This window comes from Bidens hawaiensis, unplaced genomic scaffold (genome assembly GCF_021521415.1).
Source record: "Bidens hawaiensis isolate Kalapana, Puna unplaced genomic scaffold, B.hawaiensis_p1.1 tig00038527_1, whole genome shotgun sequence".
NCBI classification, from domain to species: domain Eukaryota; kingdom Viridiplantae; phylum Streptophyta; class Magnoliopsida; order Asterales; family Asteraceae; genus Bidens; species Bidens hawaiensis.
This window is the reverse complement of record NW_027496761.1, coordinates 170,120-180,119: the sequence shown is the minus strand read 5'-3', so window position 1 is coordinate 180,119 and position 10,000 is coordinate 170,120.

The following is a 10,000-nucleotide window of genomic DNA, read 5'->3' as shown; positions in this document are numbered from 1 at the left end:
CTTGTGGGAAAAGGCATTATGGGAAGTGTTTACGACAAACTGACACTACCCGATTTAATCCTACAACATGTAATGTAAGACCCCGAACTCCGGGTGTCCTTCAGTTGGTAATCATTCCAAACAGATTCAAATATAAAGGTTATACCTATTTTATATAATTCCAAAAATCAAATACAAAGTATTCTTGTAGCGGAAAATTTACAAAACATCCAAATATTATCCTTAAGACATAAAATTGTAAATTAAAATTTTCTTAAATAATAACAAGATAAGGAGCATCGACTAGAACTGCCTTTGTACCTCGGGTAGTCTTGAGCACCTACAAGCAGTTATACCATCCACGTACAACCTGAAATCATTCTAACATACACGCAAAGTCAGCGTGAGCTGAGTGAGTTCATGTTTTTATCATCAAAATTTATTAAAGACCGACCAAGGTATTTAACATACGTCTTCCATAAAAGGTAATACATAAATAACAACAACAAATAAATAAGTAAACTTTCCTCAGTCAAGCACGTAACACGGGCCACATCCTCTCAAGTCCAAAACACAAAGTTAAGGACCCGAATAATCTTCACCCCAAGGACAGACAAATTGTTAAGGGATTTTTAAACATCCATTCGCCCCAAGGACAATCTTCCTGTCCCGGGACTCCTCACCTTAACCCCTAACAGGGGAATCAAAGAGTTTTTATACTTCTCTTCGACCCGGTCATGGCTTAACAAAAACATTCACGTGGTGGCCACACAAACACATACAAATAAAACAATCATAAATCATACAAACTTCCTAGCATAGACAGTAAAAATAACATAAACTATGCAATATCATCCAAATGCTTCAAAAGGGTAAAACAATCATAAAACGTGTATGCTAGCCCAAAACGTAAAATATTTAAAAAGGGGCATCATGAAACTCACCTGATACGAATCACAAAAAAAATCAACGAGCTGGGAAACCACTAGTTGAACACTCACAAGCAAAGACATTAAAAGTAAATACAAGCAAAATCCCTAATTTAAACCTTCACAAGGTTCCCAATTTGTACAACCGACGCGTCCGCTCGCGTATAGATAACCTTCAAGTATAACTCGTTTTGAACCCATACGCTCAGCATCCCAAAATACCGACGTGAACGAAAACTAAAATGGTCACAACGTGACCATACGAACTCCGATTCGAGCGAATCACATATCCACGAACTCGTCTCAACGTGCCAGACCTTAGAAAATTACTAACGCCTACTGCCACAACCCGCACAGCTTCCAGAACACAAAACAACCCACTGGTTCGTTCGGTTTTGCACGTTAACAATCGAATGCTCGAAACCATATACAATGAACTCCGATTCGAGCGAATCACATATCCACGAACTCGTCTCAACATGCCAGACATTAGAAAATTACTAACGCCTGCTGCCACAGCCTATACATCTTCCAGAACACAAAACAGCCCACCTGTTCTTTCGGTTTTGCACGTTAACAGTCGAATAGCTCGAAACCATATCAAACGAACTCTGATTCAAGCGAATCACATATCCACAAACTCGTCTCAACATGAAGAACCTTAAAAAATTACTAACGCCTGCTTCCATAGCCTGCACAGCTTCCAGAATACAAACAGCCTACCGGTTTGTTTGGTTTTGCACGTTAACAATCGAATAGCTCAAAACCATATCAAACGAACTCCGATTCGAGCGAATCACATATTCACGGACTCGTCTCAACATGTCGGATCTTAGAAAATTACTAACGCCTACTGTCACAGCCTGCACAGCTTCCAGAACACAAAACCGCCTTTCTGTTTGTTGGGTTTTGCACGTTAACAGTCGAGTACCTTGAAACCATAGCAAACAAACTCCTCTTTAGGAAAATAAGATATCCACGCGTTCGTCTCATCGAACATCACCATATGCGAATGTTTCCGTCACTAGAAAACGCGCTCACCTTCGTCGGGAAACCAAACAGCCCGCCTGAAAACTGAACCATCAACCGAAATACGAACCCTTTCTTGTTTTGCTCACAACTTGGTCATACGAACTCGAAATCAAGAAAATAATATATCCACGTGACCGTGTCACCGAGCACCACCACCTTGAACCATCTTCGTTATCGTACTCCGCCGGAACCGTCTCCGGTGACGCAAACAGTTGACGGATTTCTTGCCTCCTTCGCCGAAATCTTGTTTTGATCGAACCTTCCTCATCCAAACATCCCAAATCCTCCATACCACAATTTAAAGACCATGGAATGATCCAAACACATAATACAAAACTGGAATTGAACTAGGGCAGCGTTTGGTTTTGACTTTTAACAAGAATATGATCGATTAGGGAGAAATACGAACGGATTATGGATGAAAAAGACCTTCTAACCCATGGTACTAACCTGATATGAGATTATCAACACTTGAATTGGCTGGAAAAAGAAAAACAATTGATAATTTGGGCTGCTGCTACTTCCGATCACATGAAAGAAAAGAGGATGCATGCATATATTATCTTCATGGGTTCTACACATTGGTCCTACTATTTTCAATAAGTGATATCTTGTTCCCAAAGTTATATAATCCCTCTTTTAAGAACTACCACAAGGCTCCTCAACTTGGAAACGAAAAGAAACATTTTGATTCATGAAAAGACGATCCAAAATTTACGAGAGTTACAAGTCCATCCCCATACACTGGGATTCGTCCTTGAATCCTAGTACACCAGAAAGGATAGAGGGTACATCCTCTTCACAGTTCTCGAATTCCCAAGTGTCCTCGGAAACTCTCTAACATCAAATGTCCCAACCTTCGGCTTCTTTGTAGTCAATGCAGGATTATCACTTCAAACCGATTACCATCAATGCCAAGACTAAAATCATTCCTCTTTTCATAAAAGATGCACGCGAACGTTACTACTGAATGGCAAGTACTCATCTTTGTAGTTCACAACCCTACGAACATCCACCGAAAAAAACTTTAACATACCTCACCATATCATCCTCCCGACACCTACTAATATCGTCTAAACCGTTTCCACTTAGTGCTCCCACTGATAAGACGACAAAGCCATCTTGTGGATCAAAAGAGAAGGGTCACGCTTCATAAAATCACTATAGGGGTATCCATGAGCATCAAACCTGCCAACATAACCTCTAACCGCATAATGTCTAGATATAATCAACCTATGCACATCCCAAGTCCTCATCACTCTCTGACCACCTTCATTATCCTTTTACCCTTATTTCCATCAGAAACATTCTACACCTTTGCAGACTCAACAATCATTTCAGACATTATATTACGCATAACTCGATAAACATCACCCATAACGGCTTACACAAAAACGAACTCAACTCCTAATGGTTATCATTATCTAACACTGGAGAATCCCCCTAACAACTCTAGTCCGTTATGGTTAACCACCATCACGGCTCCCGATATGACCTCCTCTAACTACACTCTTATTAGTCACGACTTAATCCTACGAAGATAGAATCTTCACGTAATCAACCACACGTCATGTTCAGCGCATGGAAAGTAAGGGTAAACTGCTAATAACGTTGATCGAGTGTTATTAATTGTTTTCTTTACCTACCCGTTCTAAATACTTCTTGTTTATGAATGCATTAATATTCTATCTAGTATAACAACAATTAAGAGAGAAAACATCCTAACATACATTGAATTATAAAGGTTACCTCTTGGAGTGCAGCGGGAAATTCTAAGCCCTCTCGTAACCGTTCGAGTCCAGGCACCGAAGGATGCCTAGATCTCTCGAACGTTAGCTCTAATACCAACTTGTAAGACCCCGAAATCCGGGTGTCCTACAGTTGGTAATCATTCCAAACAGATTCAAATATAAAGGTTAAACCAGTTTCATATAATTCAAAAATTCAATACAGAGTATTCTTTTAGCGGAAAATTTACAAAACATTTAAATATTATCCTTAAGACATTAAAATGTAAATTAAATTTTCTTAAATAATAACACGATAAGGAGCATCGAATATAACTGCCGCGGGACCTTGGGTAGTCTTGAGCCCCTCCAAGCAGTAATCCCATCCACGTTCAACCTGAAATCATTCTAACATACACGTAAAGTCAGCATGAGCTGAATGAGTTCATGTTTTATGATCAAAATTTATTGAAGACCGACCAATGTATTTAACATACGTCTTCCATAAAAGAAAATACATAAATAACATAAATAATTAAATAAATAAACTTTCCTCAGTCAAGCACGTATATCACACCCCCGGCCGAAGGCGGAAACGCCGGGGCGTGCGTAGATTGAAATCATGCACATGGTATTAAACTCTTCTTAAAATAAACCAACAAGTTGTTAAAACCAAACATAATCCAAAATAGAAAATATGACATAACAATTTATTCATTAAACTTCTAAGTCTGACTCATCAAGAATCTTCCTTAATTTCCATTACCTGAAAAAAATATGCGAGAGTGTCAACTAAAAATAGTTGGTGAGAACATAGGTTTTTAAATAGAAATAATATGCATTATTTTGAAAACATTTCATATGTGTTAAGTTTATATACTTTAGTGAATACAACCAAACCTTTGACACGATTAGCGAGTCATCTAATCCACGATTAGACTATTATGTTTAACGTTTAACGATCATCGGATTCTGAACACACAGGCCTCTACCCGAGGCCTGAGTGGGCGGGTCAGGCCAATAGATCTATCATCATACTACCACGGGCTTAACAAGTTAATGGTTGTACATGCGATTAAGTATATGCTTGTAATGATCACACACAATGAATATTATGAATAAAGCTTGAATCAAATAGCATTTATAAAATATAGAACAGAAAGTTGCATGTTTCCACCCCAAAGTATAAAACGTTTAAAAACATGTAAAGGGGCTATGAACTCACCTTGCTTGATGGATGAACACAAACAAGAGCAAGAGTTAGTTGAACCGGTCACGGGATGCCCAAGATTAAGTTTCGATTTTTAAATTAGTTAGAGTGTTGCATACTAGACTGTTTTCAACCAAGAGCATGACCTCCAGCAAGTTGATTCCCAGGTAAGAGTCACGGGTCCAATGTGATTATTTACGCCACACTTGCCTTAGGCAGAGCCGTTTGCTTGTCAGATACATACATACCCGGTTTATACTCTATTTGTATACTAACTCAAAATGTTTTAGAATAATTTTAATTAATCAGAAAGTACGAGGTTAAAAGTGTAATATCATATAGTTTTGTGTATTTATTATCATTTAGGAAAGTATGGAGTTCAAAGTGTAAATATTATAGTTTAGGATGTTCATTGACATTTATGAAAGTATAGGGTTTAAAGTGTAAATATTATAATTTATGATATTTATAATAATTTAATGAGTTTTTAAAGATAATAAAAATATTCAAAGTTGTTCATGGAAAAATTATACTTTTATCCAAGATCTTGAGAAAATAATTGTAATTTCTTGGAATAACATGATCATCATAATCTTTAAAGCAAAAAATAAGGATTTTATTAACAATTCATGATGATCATGGTGAGGGTATATAAACAACTATGAAGATTCAAAGGAAAACTCAAGAACATAAAAACAAATAAGAAGAAATTCATAATAGAAAGCAAAAATGTATAAAAACAACAATGAAATTCAAAATAATTATAAAGACTTACTTGTTTATGCTTTGAGAGAAAAGAGAGAATGAGATTTGGGGTGAAAAATAACGAGAATGAGAGCCTTTATTTATAGTGGATGTAAGGAGGTTTCAATGTAATTAAGATAGAGATAAAACTGGTTTAAATATTAATATATAATTTAATCTCATTAATGATAATGATAATACTTATAAAAATAATAGTATCATGAATGCATGCACATAGTGCACGACATTCTTTTTAAATTATTATTTTTTTTTTCAAATAAAAGAACTAGATAAAGTAAAACTTGAGGAGGAAGGTTAAGTTAGAAGGTTCTAGAATGCTCCATATTTAAATTGCATAATTAATTTAAATAATTAGGATAAAATGAATACTAACAAAATATATTGTTATATGTTATAAAATATTAATCTAGGCATTCCGGTTCAACATGTCATATTAACGATTAAGCATGTTTATGATGAAATAAGTATATGATCATATAATTACGCATACAAAGTTGATGTTATTCCATAAATAACATATAATTTAACAATAATAAATGTAGACGATGAAATGAATACGATAACTTTATTAAATGCGTAGAAAAACTAGCGTTTATTAACAAGAAAAATCCATAGATGTTACAATATAACACGGGTCACATCCTCTCAAGTCCAAAACACAAAGTTAAGGACCCGAATAATCTTCACCCCAAGGACAGATAAACTGTTTGGGGATTTTTAAACATTCATTCACCCCAAGGACAGTCTTTCCTTGCCCCAGGATTCCTCACCTTAACCCCCCAACAGGGGAATCAAAGAATTTTTATACTTCTCTTCGACCTGGTCATGGCTTAACAAAAACATTCACGTGGTGGCCACACACACACATGCAAATAAAACAATTATAAATCCTACAAACTTCCAAGCATACATAGTAAAATAACATAAACTATGCAATATCATCCAAATGCTTCAAAAGGGTAAAAGAATCATTAAACGTGTATGCTAGCCCAAAACGTAAAATATTTAAAAAGGGGGCATCATGAAACTCATCTGATACGGATCACAAAAAAATCAACGAATTGGGGAACCGCGAGGTGAACACTCACAAGAAAAGACCTTAAAAGTAAATACAAGCAAAACCCTTAATTGAAAACTTCACAAGGTTCCCAATTTGTACAACCGACGCATCTGCTCGCGTATAGATAACCCTTAAGTATAACTCGTTTCGAACCCATACGCTCAGCACCCCAAAATACCGACGCGAACGAAAACTAAAATGGTCATAATGTGACCATTCGAACTCCGATTGGAGCGAATAACATATCCAAGAACTCGTCTCAACGTGCCAAACCTTAGAAAATTACCAACGCCTGCTGCCACAGCCGACACAACTTATAGAACACAAAACAGCCTGCTGGTTCGTTCGGTTTTGCACGTTAAAAGTCGAATAGCTCGAAACCATATCAAACGTACTCTGATTCGAACGAATCACATATCCGCGAACTCTGTCACTAGAAAATGCCTTCACCATCTCCGGGAAACCAAACAGCCCGCCGGAAAACTGAACCGTCAGCCGGAATGCGAACCCTTTTTTGTTTTGCTCATAACTTGGTCATGCTAACTCAAAATTAAGAAAATAATATATCCACGTGACCGTGTCGCCGAGCACTACCACCATGAACCATATTCGTCGCCGTAAATGGCCGAAACCGTCGCCGATGACGCAAACAGTTGACGGATTTCTTGCCTCCTTCGCCGAAATCTTGTTTTGATCGAATCTTCCTCATCCAAACATCCCCAATCCTCCATACCACCATTTAAAGACCAAGGAATGATCCAAAAACATAATACAAACCTGGAATTGAACTATGGCAGCCTTCGGTTTTGACCTTATTAAAGAATATGATCGATTAGGGAGCAATACGAACGGATTATGGATGAAAAAGACCTACTAACCCATGGTACTAACCTGATATGAGATTATTCAACACTTGAATTGGCTGGATAAAGAAACAAAATTGATAATTTGGGCTTCTACTACTTCCGATCACATGAAAAGAAAAGAGGTGGCATACATATATTATCTTTTAGGGTTCTACACATTTGGTCCTTCTATTTGCAATAAGTGATATTTTGTTACCAAAGTTATATAATCCCTCTTTTATGAACTACCACAAAGCCCCTCAACTTGGAAACGAAAAGAAACAATTTGATTCCTGAAAATATACAAACTAAACACTTGTTCAAAGACGATCGAAAATTTACGGGTGTTAGATGTAATTTATGCAAGAAAATCGGTCATGTAGAAGCAGATTGTAGAAGAAAAACTTTGGTTTGTTTTGATTGTGGAGAAAAAGGGCATTTTAGTACCAATTTCCCAAAAAGTAAACCATCAACAACAATGGAAGGTGTAGGTGGAAGTGGTGTCAAAACTGATGCCAAGAAAGGAAATGCACGAGTCTACCTGCTCGACATTCAGAAAGCTGCTGATATACCGGACGTAGTCACCGATACGTTTCCTATTAATAATGTTTATGCTAGATTTTTGTTTGACTCATGTGCTAACAAGATTTTTGTAGATTATAAGTTATGTAGTCTATTAAATGAACCTCTAGTTAAGTTGAATAATTATTATAAACTAGAAACCGCTGATGGGAATTTGATTAAGATAATTGAAGCTTTAAGTAATGCAAACATTTCATTAGCCAATCATGTCATACCTGTACGATTGTTACCCATGACATTGGCGGGTTTTGATGTAGTCTTAGGTATAGATTGGTTATCTACTAATCAAGCCTGTATCCATGTAATGATAAGGCAATAGATATCCGCAAACCCAATAACAAAACCATTCGTATAACTGGAGATAATGAAGTGGGAAAAGTTGAAATAATCTCGAAAATAAAGGCAAGTCGTTGCCTAGGTACGGTATGCCTCGCATTTATGGCTTTTGTAACCAAAGAACATGAACCCAAGAAAATGGAAGAAGTGCAGTTGTATCCGAATTTAAGGATGTATTTCCCGATGAGCTACCAGAAATCCAGTAGATAGAGAAGTGGAGTTTAGAATCGATCTAATCATAAGAACTGTGCCAATAGCCAAATCTCCTTATAGATTAGCACCCACGGAAATGAAAGAGTTGAAGAATCAGTTGGATGAGCTATTAGAAAAAGGATTTATACGACCAAGTTCGTCACCATGGGGAGCTCCAATTCTATTCGTCTATAAGAAAGATGGATCGATGAGAATGTGCATAGACTACCGTGAACTAAACAAAGTCACGATTGATGTGTGGCAAATCACATAGCGTTTTATCCCATTTTTGTGTTGTTTTGTGCGTAAACCGTTAACGATTATTTATTATTCTTGCATGAAATTACATGTTTGTGATTATTTTTGATTCCAAGGTTGAAGAGAGCAAAAAACCGAGTCTAATTGAAGAAGAAATCAGCTTAAACGAGAATCCAATGAAGTCGGTATACGCGTACGAAGATAAACGAGCCGGAAGTCGAAAAACGTTATAAAATGGCATTGCCGCGCTACGCGACCAGGTCATACCATTCAAGTAGCATGTGGTGGATTCCAACATGTCCCAAGGCTGCCAAGAATGTTGAGAAATCATAAAAACATCTATTTTGTCTTCTAGTGGGCCTTGTGGGCTTCTTTTAACCTGTTTTATGTTAGAAAAGGGGTGTTTAATGATATATTTAAAAACCCTAAACCCTATGAACGAAAATAATCATCATTACAGCCTTCAAAGATCTGCTAAAGTCGAAATACCAAGGCGGAGGAGCTTCCGGATCGGAGTTTCATCAACCGGTTGTCGGTTTTGCTTGTTTTAACGTTTGTGAGTTCGTTTTTGAGTTTTAGACTTTGAAACAAGTTCCAATCAGTTTTTAATGAATACTTTGAGCTTAATTATCATTATTATCTACTGTTCATTCATTATGGTTGGCTAAATTTGTTAGAATCACTTAGGTTTGATGTTTAACGGTTGATTTATCACTTTTCGGGTGCTGATTTCGTGTTTGATTGTTTAGTTATTGTAAAGTTCATAATTTGTGATATTATTCCATGAACCTTGCTTCCATTAGATTTATTTTAGGTTGCATGAGCCCCGAGTAGTTGATTATTGCATGAATTTGTTTCGTGTGGTCGTTAATTGCTAGTTCGGTTAATACTGAGTGTGTTGATTGATTGTGGTAGACGCGTGCCATTAGGGTTTATGTTTCTTGAATCATTTAGGTTAGTAGGATCATCCTTTTTGAGTTGGACCAAAACCTTAGGGGTTAGCTTATCTCTATGCTTTAGTTGATTTAGTTACCCGTTGCGAGACCACGTGTGGTTTTCTAGCTATCGACTAGGTTAGTTTGTAA